Source organism: Tursiops truncatus, chromosome 3, assembly GCF_011762595.2.
Source record: "Tursiops truncatus isolate mTurTru1 chromosome 3, mTurTru1.mat.Y, whole genome shotgun sequence".
NCBI lineage: Eukaryota > Metazoa > Chordata > Mammalia > Artiodactyla > Delphinidae > Tursiops > Tursiops truncatus.
Window position 1 is genome coordinate 36931567 of NC_047036.1, and position 15910 is coordinate 36947476.

Consider the following 15910-nt stretch of genomic DNA (forward strand, 5'->3'; position numbering starts at 1 on the left):
ATTAACAAAAGCATAATGCTTAAAGTGCATCTTATTATTTTATTATATTATAGTGACCCTATGATAATAGGTGATAATAGTCCCTATTTTAAGATAAGGAAGTTGAGGCTTAGAGGGTTTCACCAAAGTCACACAACTTATTAAAGTGGTGGAGTCAGGAATACAACCTAGATAACTTCACTCCAGAGTTCACGTTCTTAACCACAACACTTCACAATACTGATCACTCTTTCCTGCCCATGATCTTTATTCTTTGGTAATTAATGAGTTAATTAATTAATGTTGGCTGAGTATTTACTTCCTAAATTTTTCTACCTCTTTCCCATATCAATCTTCTTTTTCTTTCCCTAACTGCATAATGATGTGCATGAACAGTAATGGGGGAAAAAATGGATAGAATTTAGTCTAATTCTCTAGCTTGCAAAGATTTAATTATCTAAATTTCTAATCATTATCTAACTCGATAGCAGAATATCTGACGACCTGTGCTTCTTGTTCATAGTAATAGGTAGTTAAATGTGTACTCAAAGACAACATGGCCTACAGTGCATTTATGGTTCTTTAAAATGTTTAGCTGAATTAACATGATGAAATTGTACTAGAAAAGTAAAAATGTATGTGGGAGGAAAGACAAGTTCCTGGGGTATCTGTTCAGTTAGGAAATTACTTGATTATTGAGAAATTACACTTAGAGAAAGGAATCAACTCAAATTGAGAAAGACAGCCCTTGGGTGTTATCCCTTAAGTTTCCCTTTGTATAGGGTACTATACTAAAGAATACGATTTATAGGAGAAAAGAAAATTGGTAGATATGCAAGTGTCATTAATACAGGTTTCCATTAAAATAGAGAAGAGTTGGGCTTCCCTGGTGGCGCAGTGGTTGAGAGTCTGCCTGCCGATGCAGGGGACACGGGTTTGTGCCCCGGTCCAGGAAGATCCCACATGCCGCAGAGTGGCTGGGCCCGTGAGCCATGGCGACTGAACCTGCGCATCGGAGCCTATGCTCCATAATGGGAGAGGCCACAACAGTGAGAGGCCAGCGTACCACAAAAAATAATAATACTAAAAAAATAAAATAAAATAAAATAGAGAAGAGTTATAAATCTGTATGTTCTCCCATAGAAAATATTCAATGTGACATCAGTGACACTATCCTGAATTGTATGTTGATAACAGAGGACATGGCCTAGGATATAAAAGGAGAAAAATTGTAGAATGGAGCTAGGAAAGTGGATATGATTCTTAAACAAGTTCTAGCATCATATGCTACTTGAGAGGCAATGTGCTCAAGGTAGCCAGAGATAAAAGGACACCTGGCAGGAGACTTTTATCAATACACCTAAGAGATATAACAAAGCAAAACCTGAGCCCAATATTTACTGAACATCTCTACATCATTGACATTGGAACATACAAAATTTAGTAGAATGATGTATGGTCATACTAGAGTCATACTGTGTCTCTGTATTCATTTTAGAGTATTATGAATTGGAGTATTATGACTATGGGTACACTGAGACATCAATGTATACATAGTCACATGTAAGTGACCTCCCCTCCTCAATTCAAATCCACATCTAAATTAATTTAGGACATGCATCAACTATACATCTCTAACTGTACAATAATGGAAATGTTTCTACTGAACTTTTTCATGCATAATCCAGTTGGGCTATTCTTTGTAACTTCTGTAACACTTTCTCTTATTTCAAGGACCACTAATCCAGATGAATTAGATTAAAATCTAAATTTTCACATAAGGTGGGAGGATTTTCTTCAGCAAAACAGAAAACTAGAAGTCAAAAAAAAGAAGATACACATTTTTGAATAGATAAAAATTTTGTGTAGCAAGACTCCAAATTAACAAGGTTAATAACACACGGTGAATATTTTATAGGCAAAGAACTTCAAAGAAAAAGACCAAAAAGGGGCAAAGCCTATTCATAAAAAAGAAATGCAAGTGGTGGACAAATATATGAAAAGATGCTCAACCTCAGTTGCGGTCTGTGTTATAGTAATTAAACAAGGAGGCAGGTAGACTGAGGTGTCTCTAGTGCCTTGGTAACCTAGGTAAGCAAACCGAAATCTAAGTCAGAGTCAAGGCACTCGAATCCAAGAAAACATAACTGAAGAACAACTAATCATTAAGAGCCAACAAGGCTTCCCCAAATAAGGCAACTGCTTAAGCTGTAGCCAATCAGATAATTTCTTTGCTTTGCTTCTGATCTTCTCTGGAAAAGTCTTTCCCTTGGCTTCTGTCAGCAGAGCACTCCTAAACACTTTCAGTTTGGTGCTGCCCAACTTGAACGAATGTTTGCTGAAATAAACTCTTGTAAATTTTAATGTGCCTTGGTTTACCTTTTAACATCTGATAAATAAAAGTTAAAGCAATTATATAATCTATTAAGCTTGATCAAAATTACTTTTTAAAAAGGCATTGTTGGTGAGAATGAGAGAAAATGTGTACTTCACTGTGGTAGGAGTGTAAATTGTTGGTAATATGTCTAAAAATCAAAAGGGCATATAACGTGTGTCCACTCTTCAGAGTCTAGCCTAGGAAAATAAAAGTACTAGTACTTAAACATATTTATTATATAATTGCCTATAATGTAAAAAAGAAAGGAGATTTTAAAATATTGAATTAACCTGAATGCCCGTCTACAAGACTGTCTAAATAAATTATGGTAGATGCATACTAAGGAATATAAATCAGCTATCGAAAAAGTGTTAAATTTTTATCTATTGACCTAGAGGACTCTTCCTATGTATTAGATTAATTCTGTTTTTATTTAAAACTTATCCTACCCAAAGTGAAAAAATAAGTGTCTTGTAAGTATTTGTCTCTCATATAAGCATCTATAGAAAATATTTATAGTTTTATGAGCACTGTGGGAGACAATTATTGGGTCTGCTGCTCTGAAGCCATGAGTGGGGGATAAATCTATCTAGGGCAGAGCAATGAAACCGTATTGTTGGTTCTTTTCCTCACATAACAATAAGTCTGGAGACAAGCATCTGGACTAATGCATGGCTTCGAGAAGATAAGAAGGTCCCAGCCACACCTATCTTTCTGTTTCCTCACTCTTCAAAATGGGCTTTTGTCCCCACTGGTTTATGGCTTCTTGCATCTGTGGTCCAGGAAGAAAAAAAAAGGAGGGGGAGATCCTCTCCTTGTGAAGATTGCCTTTCATTTAGGAAAGATTGTCCTCTCCAAGGACATTCTTTTTTTTTTTTTTTTTTTTGCAGTACGCTGGCCTCTCACTGTTGTGGCCTCTCCCGTTGCGGAACACAACTCCGGACGCGCAGGCTCAGCTGCAATGGCTCACGAGCCTAGCCGCTCCGCGGCATGTGGGATCTTCCTGGACCGGGGCATGAACCCGTGTCCCCTGCATCGGCAGGCAGACTCTCAACCACTGCGCCACCAGGGAAGCCCCAAGGACATTCTTAATATGGCAAAAATGGGTGATTTGATTAATCAAATGTTTTTATTCTTATAAATGACCATACATGCTAGTGGGTGACCAATACTCATATTAGAGTGTAGAAAAATAACTCAATTAAAAATTATGAGAATATTTGATTCCTTGATGATACATCTAAAATGATTTAGAAGAAGGTAGACTTCTCTCTCTCTCTATTTCTGTATATAGACATGCACACACACTATCTCTGTCTTGTTTTCAGCTGAAGCCCTAAAACACTAGGTGCCAAGTAGTTCCATGTTTCCAAGTAAGTGCCAGGCTAAGTATGCAGCAATTGCAAAGGAATTTATAAAACACGGTTTTGTACTTCTTGACCCTCCCCCAATCCAAAGGTGAGGAGAGACCCAGAACATATTGAGAGTCTCTCCCACCCCAACGTCACCCTTGACAGGGCAGGAGGAGCAACTTTCCTTTATCTCAAGCCTACCTAGAAAGACCATCACACCCCCTGGAGGAGCTTAGTACTGGTTTCTTGGAGTTTGGGGGCACAGTGGTGTCTGAGTCACAACTTAAAACATGGAGTTGCCAGGAGCAGCCTAGTGAGCAGGAGCGAAGCTAATGTAGGGAAGCAGAGGAAGCCCACCCAGGCTTCTGCCAGCCAAGCTAAGGCAGCTTGAGTTAAGGCTGGAGAGAGAGGATAGAACTTTAAATGAAGTTGACAGCATTGTTTCTGTTTCTTATTGCATTGAACTGAACATGGAGTTACAGGGTTAAGAAATTTTTGTGACTAGAAGGAACTGGAGGATTTATCTGAGATCAACTAGAAAAATAATAGATCTTGACCTACATTTTCTCCAAGATGCAGGAAGGAAATAGCTCTTCAGAGCGGATTTGAATAAGCAGTCAGTGACAAGAACAAATAACATCTGACCCTCTGAATGTGTATGTATATGTCGAAATTCTTATGCAGGAATAGAGTCTTTAAAAGGATATACCAAATGATATGCAAATGAAGCAACTGACAAAGGATTAATCTCCAAAATTTATAAGCAGCTCATGCAGCTCAATAACAAAAAACAAACAACCCCATCCAAAAATGGGCAGAAGACCTAAATAGACATTTCTCCAAAGATATACAGACTGCCAACAAACACATGAAAGAATGCTCAACATCATTAATCATTAGACAAATGCAAATCAAAACTACAATGAGATATCATCTCACACCAGTCAGAATGGCCATCATCAAAAAATCTAGAGACAATAAATGCTGGAGAGGGTGTGGAGAAAAGGGAACACCCTTGCACTGCTGGTGGGAATGTGAATTGGTACAGCCACTATGGAGAACAGTATGGAGGTTCCTTAAAAACTACAAATAGAACTACCATATGACCCAGAAATACCACTACTGGGCATATACCCTGAGAAAACCATAATTCTAAAACAGTCATGTACCAAAATGTTCATTGCAGCTCTATTTACAATAGCCTGGAGATGGAAACAACCTAAGTGTCCATCATCGGATGAATGGATAAAGAAGATGATAAACAATGGAATATTACTCAGCCATAAAAAGAAACGAAATTGAGCTATTTGTAATGAGGTGGATAGACCTAGAGTCTGTCATACAGATTGAAGTAAGTCAGAAAGAGAAAGACAAATACTGTATGCTAACACATATATATGGAATTTAAGAAAAAAAAATGTCATGAAGAACCTAGGGGTAAGACAGGAATAAAGACACAGGCCTACTAGAGAATGGACTTGAGGATATGAGGAGGGGGAAGGGTAAGCTGTGACAATGTGAGAGAGTTGCATGGACATATATACACTACCAAATATAAAATAGATAGCTAGTGGGAAGCAGCCGCATAGCGCAGGGAGATCAGCTTGGTGCTTTGTGACTGCCTGGAGGGGTGGGATAGGGAGGGTGGGAGGGAGGGAGACGCAAGAGGGAAGAGATATGGGAACATATGTATATGTATAACTGATTCACTTTGTTATAAAGCAGAAACTAACACACCATTGTAAAGCAATTATACTCCAATAAAGATGTTTAAAAAAAAAAAAAGATATACCAGAGACTGGTAACAGTAATTGCCTCTAGAGAAGGAAAAGGAGGAACTAAGAGTGAAAGGAGGAGAGTTTTTCACTGCCCATTCTTTGGTCTCTGAATTATTGACCTTAGACATTTATTATTTAAGAAAAATTTGATTTTAGAAGTGTCACTGGAATTTTGCAGTGGCTCTGATTTATCTTTGTAAGCATCAATTACAAATTGCATAAACATGCTGAAAGCAACTATACTCTAATAAAAATTTTTAAAAAAGAATTTAAAAAACGATGCTGAGAAGTAGCAAGGTCTGATCAATAGAAATACCAATAAAAGGAGCTAACCAAGAGATTCAAGAATCCTGAATTAGCTGTTTCCTTGAAATCTGAAATGCTATCTACTTTTTAATCAAACTTATCTTAGGGAGTGAAAATCATAGAAGAGTTTTCGTTTTATAATTTTTTGTATGTGGTTGAAATTTCCAATCACGAATATGATCAACATATATACTTTTTCAAAACACGTATTATACCTTTGTGTACTGCTTGACCACAAACAGCAACAATGATAAATACAAACTTACACTTTTCAAGTTCTTCGAAGTCTACTTTGCAGATTATTTATCCACTCAATCGTTTACAGCAAATCATTATAACATGCAAGCTCAGTACTGTGTTATAATCATGAAATATTAGTCAATAAGAAAAACACCCCACTTTATTCCTACAAACTTTGACGGTGCACCAAAGTGAACATTTTTTGTGGGTTTTTTCTATAGGCGTATTCACCTTAATTTCTGTGGGAAAATTTTTGGAACATTTTGCTATTGATACGGACTGTAGAAGTTGATCCTAATTACTATTTTTCATTTAATGAATTTCTTTGCCATGACCATATTTTATTGTTGCTGTTGTTATGTAGGTTTTAGGACACTGATGCCTCAGAATTGTTTGCCCACAGTGGAGGACCATATCCTGATCATGGAAGTTAAAGTCCTCTTATTTCTTGGAAGCAGAATTAGATACATGATTATTTGCTGACATGGCAGTCAACTTTCTCCATTCTCCCCATGATCTATGTCATTTTGAGTTGACTTAGGTTGTTGATTCATTATTCCTGAGAAGGCCACGGTGACCTCCTATTCTGTAGTTTAGCAAACTTAAAGCTCTGCTATGCTGTCCTATGACTCCTGTATCTCTGATAAGATTTTTGAGGCCAAGAGAAAATATTTTAGTTTCCCTCACATTGCTTATTTGTGAGGTAGGAAAAGTCATGGACTAGTCAAAATAATGCACAAGATTCTGAAATATTTTGTGCTAAGTAGATATAGGTGAATTTCATATTATCCCAATTTCCTATTATTTCTGAATTGTGCATACAATCTTAGAAAGTTGACTTCCTACCTTTTAAGAATTCCTGGATCTCATCGTTCTAGTTTACAAAACCACTCTTTACAAGCATGGGCTTCATGGTCAGAGATCATGGTTTAATGCTGGTTCTGACCCTTAATGAGCTTGAGCAAATCCCTTACCTCAGGAAAATCAGTGTTCTGATTTAAAGTATGTTGCTGAGGGAATTAAAAACATTGGCACCTACAGAATATTTGGTGCTTGGCAAATGTTGTTTTGCATCATTTTACATATGCCACCTCGTTAAATCCCCATAGCAAACTTGTAAAGTGTGTTTTATTAATCTAGTCTCCTAAATAAGGAAAGTGAAAGTGGCAGAGCTGGGCCTGGATCTCAAATGAGATCTTTCAAATCAGCAAAGAGTGAGAGAGTGGCATGTACATGTATACACTACCACATGTAAAACCGATAGCTAGTGGGAAGCAGCCGCATAGCACAGGGAGATCAGCTCGGTGCTTTGCGACCACCTAGAGGGGTGGGATAGGGAGGGTGGGAAGGAGGGAGATGTAAGAGGGAAGAGATATGGGGATATATGTATATGTATAGCTGATTCACTTTGTTATAAGGCAGAAACTAACACACCATTGTAAAGCAATTATACTCCAATAAAGATGTTAAAACAAACAAACAAACAAAAAACACATAAGTAAATTCATGAAATTCTTTATGATACCAAAAAAAAAAAAAAAATCAGCAAAGAGAATGGTTTGGGGAAGACAAAGAACATACTTCCATAGATGCATATAAATTGTTATATATTGGACCTGTAGGAAAAGAACATTTATCTTCATTTTTTTTCTTGTATCTAACTCTAAATGTAGACTATCTACATTAAAATTTCTCAACCCTATTAGACCCACTGCTCCCTTTTTATAACAATAAATTGTAACCCTACCTTTACTATCCTGAAATAATATTTATAGATAACCTACTATACCCAGGAATGTATATCTAATCTATCTAGCTAGCTAGCTAGCTAGCTAGCTAGCTATCATCTATCTACCTATCTAACTGATACCCCTACTATAATACAAGGAGAAATAAAGGATAGCAATTTAATAAAATAATTTGTATTTTAATACAAAATGCTCAGGCATAATCACACTAGAAATCACATATAAAGAACATCCCTATATATAGAACCACCAGGAATGTGACAGCTGTAGATACATACCTACTGAATCCTATTTAACCTAAAGACTGAACAATAGTTTCTAAGTCCAAATACTCTACTTCATTTGTTTTCATATATATAAATATATATAAGTTATAGACATTATATCAATATATATAAATTATATATATAATTTTAAGATATAGATCTGAGTGCAATTAAAAGAAATAGTACAAAGAAATCTGCCTCCTTTACCCCGTTTCCTCTCATGGTAATGTCTTGCAACACTACAGTAAAATAATGCTACCAGGATATTGACATTGATATAGTCGAGATATAGAACATTTCCAGCACCACTAGGATCCTTCATGTTGCTCTTTTATAGCTACGTCCACTTCCTTTTCATTCTACTGATGCCTTAATCTCTGCCAACCACAAATCTGTTATCCATTTTATCTTCTCAAGAACGTTGCATAAATGGATCATACAGTATGTAACCTTTTGGGATTGGCTTTTTTCTTTTTTAAAAAATGTATTTATTTTATTTTTGGCTGTGTTGGGTCTTCGTTGCTGTGTGCAGGCTTTCTTTAGTTGCAGCGAGCAGGGCTACTCTTTGTTGTGGTGCGCGTGCTTCTCATTGCCGTGGCTTGTCTTTGTTGTGGAGCATGGGCTCTAGGCGCACGGGCTTCAGTAGTTGTGGCATGAGGGCTCAGTAGTTGTGGCTCGTGGGCTCTAGAGCTCAGTAGTTGTGGCTCAGTAGTTGTGGCACATGGGCTTAGTTGCTTGGCGTCAAGTGGGATCTTCCCCGACTAGGGATCGAACCCGCGTCCCCTGAATTGGCAGGTGGATTCTTAACCACTGTGCCACCAGAGAAGTCCCTACAGGGCTATTTTAAGCTAGATTCTTAGAAACTATTTCTCAAGCCTTCTTTCCTTTCTGATATTCAGATAATGTCCTGCTCCAGAAGAATCTCCTTCTAGTCTACATGACCTTGTAACAAACCACTTCTACTTTTCAGTTTCTGTATCCATAAACCTTTTTAGTCCATCTTTTTACTCCATTATATCTTTTGGTTACCAGCTGTCTATGAAAAAAGCTGTTGAAGAAGTGAACTTTGTCTGGGACTGCATCCATTATCAGCTCACTGTACATATTAATGACCTGGTCATTCAGCCAATTCTGACCATGTAGGGTTGCCAGATCCTCCATATCCAGCATGTGCTTATTGTAGAAGATACGGAAGTTGCATTTTTGATGTCTGGCCTGATAGTTTCTTATTTCCCTATTGATAAATGGTTTTCTATTGGAAAAGTCTTCGTTAAAGACACCTTTTAATCTTCCAAGGTCATCTTTTTCACTGAGTGGGACCAAACTGACATACTTCTTCATAACCTCATCCAGGAATCCAGAAAAGCAGATTGACAGCTGTTCACCATCCACTGGAGAGGCTTTTTGACTGTTCTTCCCACCTCCCACTTGATTTTCTAGTTTGAGTCCACTGCCTGTCAGAGGAGCCTCCAGTGGACTTTTACAGTAAGGGTGGTCCAGCAACTTAGAACTAAGAATGTTCTGCTTGAAAGATCCATCCTCATCCCACTGGCATGAGCTCTCATTCTGAACAGTGTCTTTGGACACAGGCCCATCTACACTACTCACAGATTGATCTGCCCCTGACACTGACAGTTTTACTGTGTCATCATTGACAGTACTTGTCCGATTTTCCTGACCCAGAGCCATAACTTCTCTCTCAGTTTCCAAGATAAACATGTTACTAGAATGATGTTCTGGTAAGGGGATGTCATGAATCAGTTCTGTACACTCCCACTTAGGAGAGGAAGAGGCTGACTCGCCCCAGGTGCATTGTGGCACTGCCATTCTGTTGGTCAGGGAATGCTTCATCTAAACTAAGCTCCTTGCCCAAGAGAGGGCTTCCTTTAGTGTGGCCATGAGGCACATGAGAGTTCTTTCCCTTCACCACAGCATTGCTGTCCATATCTGGAAGGTATGGTTAATGCCGACAAGAAGGCTCTTCAGGTTCTGGGGAAGGGAATGGGCTGCAACTGCCACCCGCACTGTTCTCCATAAGGGTCTCTTGATGGTCCCCAGTGACCTGCACCCAGTTTTGCTGGGCTTTTTTTAGCTTGCAAGCTTTGCTTTTTGTTCTGAAGTGCTGGGATCTGAGAACCCTGTACCGAAATCTAATCATGGATCATTTCTCATACATCATATGAGGAGATACTTTTATTCTTCTCTGTTAAGTTGAAACTTTTTTTGGAATCAGGGGTCCCTCATTCCTGTGGTGCTCCAGCCCTTGGTAGCAGCCATAACAAAAGCTCTTTCTCTTATGGTTGCTCAAGGTGACCACAATTGTGCCACTCTCACCTGGACTCTGGCTCTCCCCATTGAACTTCATAGGAAGACGAGAAGCCTGTGGCTCCATCCTAGGTCTGTGACCACTGGCCTGACTTAAAACACTATTTGCTGGTACGTCAGCAGCTGCCTTCAAGAGACTTTTCTCTCCAGAATATTCATGATCAGATCAGAGTTCTTTGCTGATGATAGCAACTTCTCTGCTTGGAATTTCAGGAAGGTACTTGAGGAGGAAATGAAGTGTTTAGTGTCCTTTCTTTTCACTTTAGAGGACAAAGTACTAAGATTCTGAACAGCCATATTGGACTTTGTCTTAGCAAAAAGGGGTTCATCCTGGATCCATATTTTCTGGATTTGAAGGGCCTTCTTTCTGCATTGGAAATGCCTCAAATGCCTGCTCCAAGTAACTGGCCTTCCCAACTTGGCTTTCAGAATGCACAACTGTTGATGAAAGTAGAACTTCTTAAAGCCTCCAAACCCAGTATTCCATTTTTAAGAAAAGGCTAAGTGGATTCCTTTCCTCCATAGAATTTTCATCTGTTTTTTCATTTTTCTGATGCATAATGAGATCTGAAAGCAGCTATGCCCCTCTCTGCTGGAACCTGTCACGCCATGGGTCCAGAGGCTGCGGCAGCTTGGACTGCGGCTCCACCTTCGCCAGCTTTAGGGGAAAGCCCGTCAGCCAGCAGGCATCTGGCCTGCTTACAGCGACCATGGCCGCCGAGCTTCCTCTGGAAGGGTTGGCTTTTTCCACTCAATCTACTTTTCTGGAGGTTCATCCAGGTATTACATGTATCAGTAAGTCTTTCCTTTTTATTGCCGAGAGTATTCCATGGTATCGATGTATCATAGACTGATTAACCATTCACCCGTTGAAGGACACCTGGGTTTTGTTTTGGTTTTTTGTTTGTTTTAATTTGGGGCTCTAACGAATAAGGTTATATTATGTATAGGCTTTTGCTTGAAAATAAATTTTCCTTTCTCTGGGATAGAAGCCCTAAGAGTGTGGGTCATGTGATAGCTGTATGGTTAATTTTTTGAAGAAAATGACAAATTGTTTTCTGGAGTAGCTGTGCCATTTTACATTCACCCAGCAAAGTACTGGGTGATCTAATTTCTCCTAATTCTCATCAGTATTTGTTGTTATTTTATTTTAGCTATTCTGATAAGAGTATAATAAAATCTCATTTTGATTTTAATTTGCATTTCCGTTATGGTTAATGATCTTGAACATCGTTTCATGTGCTTATTTGCCATCTGTATATTCTCTTTGATAGTCATTTTTTAAAAACCTATCTTCTAATTGGATTGTTTTGTTTACTGTTGAGTTTTGAGAGTTCCTTTTTATGTGTTCTAGATATTGGTTGTTTGTCAGATATATGGTTTGCAGTTATTTTCTCTCACTCTGTAGCTTTTTCATCCTTTTAACAGTATGTTTTGCAGAGCAAAAGGTTTATTTTGATGATGCCCAGTTTATCAATTTTTCCTTTTATGGATCATGCTTTTGGTGTCAACACTAAAAACTCTTTGCCTAGCTCTGGAAACTGAGGATTTTTTCCTCTTTTTTTTTCTAATAATTTTATGTTTACATTTAAGTCTGTGGTCCACTTTGAGTTAATTTTTCCAAAAGATGTAAGAAATAGGTCGAAGTTCTTTTTGTTTTTATTTTTGGCTTATGGATGTTCAATTGTTCTAGCACTGTTTGTTGAAGAGTCTGTCTTTCCTCCACTGATTACTATAGCTAAATATTAAGTCTTGAAATCAAATAGACTGGTCCTCCCCTTTCATTCTTTTCTTTTCAAAATTGTTTTAATTGTTCTTCATTTGTTGATGAGAAAGAGCTGTGTGACTTTGCAAAAAAAAACCCAGAGGGAGGATAGTATTCCCTTTGGAGGGTGATTGTGAGATTATGGGCACTGACACATATAAAGTACTTAATATAGTACCTGGCATATGATGCAGACACTTAGCTTTCTTCCTGTTGATTCTAAACCAACCATCAAAAATCTACACATACACACACACACAGACTCTCTCCCCCAGTAATACTGTATATTATGTTCTCTGTTTTATGTAAATGTGTTATATATGCAACCAGGTAAGAAATATGCCTTCAGTAAGAAATACATGTGAAGGAAACAACTCAAAAGGACTAGCTGTTACTCTCATCCACATCTGTAAATAGGAACTATCCAGTCTCCATTTCCTTCCCATACCTTCAGTTTGAGATATAAGCTCTGATAAGGACATCAACTGGGAGGTTATGGTCTCATCCAAACAGCAACAGAACTCATGCCCAGCCAGGAGACAGTGAGATAGGTTCCCAACAGGAAAATAAAAAGTGAGTATAAATATTGTCTAACTCATCAGAACCTGTTTCTGAATTGGATATTGACTATTGCTGGCAAAAGGGTAATGCCCTATTCCACTTTAGCCCACTGGCCTCCCTGCTGTTCCTCCCACTTTCCAGATACATTGTGACCTTTGCCCTGGTTGGAATGTTTTTCCCCCAGATATCCACATGGCTCTATCTTTCATCTCCTTCAGATGTTATTCAAGTGTCACTTTCTCACAGAGGTCTTCTCTGCTCAGTCTATTGAAATCACTCTACACAACCCCTAAACCCAAAAAAGTCTTCTTCCCAGCTTTATTTTTCTTCTTGGCTCCTATCACCATCTAGCATAGAACACGTATATTTGACAAATTTGGTTAGATTTCACGTACTAACTTGTAAGCTCTATGAAGGCCTTTATTTCACTGTTGTATACTATGTACCTAGAAAGGTGTTTCTATGTAGTAGTCACTTGATAAATATTTGTGGAATGAATCAAGTAGAGAGGTTTCAAAAGACCATTGGAGAATGTCATGGCTTTTAACTATAATACTTTAAATCTAAGATCAGTGGCAACCTTAATAGGGAAGATCTTAATATCCATTTCTTCTAGGAGAATGTCAACTAAATAAACATATATAATAGATAAATACATGTTTCACAGATTCTCCTATTTCCTTTCCCAAATCTTAACCCACTCTCCTGCTGCCCTCTCCCCTTCCAAAAAAAGACGACAGATTAAAGGAAAAGTGCATTTCTTGCCCATTGGCCTTCTCCTCTCATTCCACTGCTCAGGACCAAAATCTTGGATACTTTCTCATACCTACTTTCAATTCAGGATCTATGATTACTCTCACGATCTTCACTGCTATTGTCTCTTGAAGCCACAATGAGCTTTTGCCTGAAATACAGCAAATTGTCTTCTAATTGGTTTCTCTACTTCGAAATCTGATTCTCCACAATCTATTTCCAAATCAGCCAGAGTGTTATGGACTGAACTGCGTCTCTCTAAAATTAATATGTTTAAGCTCTAACCTCCAATGTAGACACAACCTTTGAGACAGTCAGAGACAGAGCCTTTATAGAGGTAGTTAACATTATGTAAATACGGTCATAAGGTTAGGGCACTAATCTGATAGGCCTCTCTCCTTATAATAAGCAACAGGGGAGAACTCAGTCTCCACCATGTGAGGGCACAGCAAGTAGGGAGCCGACTTCAGGCCAGGAAGAGAGCTCTCACCAGAACCCAACCACGCTGGCACCCTCATCTTGGACTTCCAGCCTTTAGAAGTGAGAGAAAATAAATTTCTGTTGTTAAAGCCACCCAGTCTATGGTACTAGTAAGCCTAAACTGCCTAATACATAGAGTAATTCTTTTAAAAGCTAAGTTACACCATGCCATCCCTCTGTGTGGAACCCTCCATTGGCTTCTTACTCCTCTGAATATTAGTTAAGAGCCCTAAAAATCCTAGAAATTGCCTTTAGGAACCTATAAATTCTGGATTTTCTTTCCTTCTTAATCTCATTTCCTACTACTCTCCCCATCCATCACTTCCTTCAACCACACTGGCCTCCTCTCTTGTGCTTGAACCCACCAGGCGTGTTTCCATTTCAGGACCTCTGCACCAGCCGTTCCTTCTGCCAGAATCCTCTTTTCTCAGTACTGTCATGATTCACTCCTCACTTCCTTTGAGCCTTTGCTCAAAAGTTAATGACTTAATGAAAAAAATAATGCATTTGGGGCATCTATTTCTAAATGTCAGTTTAATATACTTGCAACTTTATAGTTAGATTGTATCATCCATTATAGCTTAAAGGAATACTTAAGTTATAGCTTCCTTTTATTAACAAAATGTTTGGTTTTCAATACCCTCAAGAACTATTGCAATAAATCCAAATAATATTCCAGTTCCTGATTATAATAGGAATGAGAGTCAATAAATTAGATCACCTGAAATGAGCTTATATTTTTAGTGATTTAGATGGTTTTTATTTTGTTTTTGTTTTTTTTGCAGTATGTGGGCCTCTCACTGTTGTGGCCTCTCCCGTTGCGGAGCACAGGCTCCGGATGCGCAGGCTCAGCGGCCATGGCTCACGGGCCCAGCCGCTCCGCGGCATGTGGGATCTTCCGGGACCGGGGCACGAACCCGTGTCCCCTGCATCGGCAGGCGGACTCTCAACCACTGCGCCACCAGGGAAGCCCTAGATGAGTTTTCTCAGCAGGTATTTGGTAAGTACCCACTATGAAAGGTTGACTGGCCACTGCGGATCAAAAATAAAATAGTCCCTACTTCGAGCAGCTTACAGATTAGTAGCAACCAATTCATGTTAAAATAATAATTGGTTTTAACACAAAGCAAAATTTAAATACAATTCTTTGGTAGTTTTTAATTTATTTCCCTTTTTAAATTAGATCCAAGTAAAAGTATATTCCTCTTTTTGTAAATTATTCTCATTAAACAAATTATATATCAACTAGCATAGAGATATATGTGTAATTATTTTCCCCAAAATTAGCACTAGTCATCTATAAGTGATGCTTGCATCATTTAAAAAATAAGCATGGGGCTCCCCTGGTGGCGCAGTGGTTGAGAGTACGCCTGCCGATGCAGGTGACGCGGGTTCGTGCCCCGGTCCGGGAAGATCCCACATGCCGCGGAGCGCCTGGGCCCGTGAGCCATGGCCGCTGAGCCTGCGCGTCCGGAGCCTTGCTCCGCAACGGGAGAGGCCACAACGGTGAGACGCCCGCGTACCGCCAAAAAAAAAAAAAAAGCATGTATCACAAAACATGTTAGAACAGTATTTTCAATAACAGGACTCGACCCCAAGAACTAAAATAGAAAAGTGATGTGATATCCATAAATGAAACCAGTAAATTTAGCCAAGAGCCAGAGGTTTCGGTGCAGAGCACTCCTACAGGGTTTCTGGCAAAAAGTTTGACCTGGTTCTAACAGGCAGCATCTCCTATTTAAAAGTTTCACTCCTCCCCGACACATCCGTGGAAAACCTATTGGCGCGCGAGCTCTTCCTTTCAGCAACAACCTCTTCGGTTCAAGATAAACTAAGTTGCAGAAGCTACCTGATTGGCTAAGAAATAATGACGTAAGATTTCTCAAGCCCACTGAGAATCGTCCTCCCCTAGCCTGCCTCAGATTCCGCTTTCCGATTGGTTATTACGGCAAGAAGGCGGGGCCAACTGCTGAAGTTGAC

At 38.9% G+C, this 15910-nt stretch overlaps 1 pseudogene; it reads right to left on the minus strand.

Moving 5' to 3' along the window:
* Positions 1–9012: 9012 nt before the first annotated feature.
* Positions 9013–10917, minus strand: LOC101327250 (sentrin-specific protease 5 pseudogene; annotated as a pseudogene).
* Positions 10918–15910: the final 4993 nt, after the last annotated feature.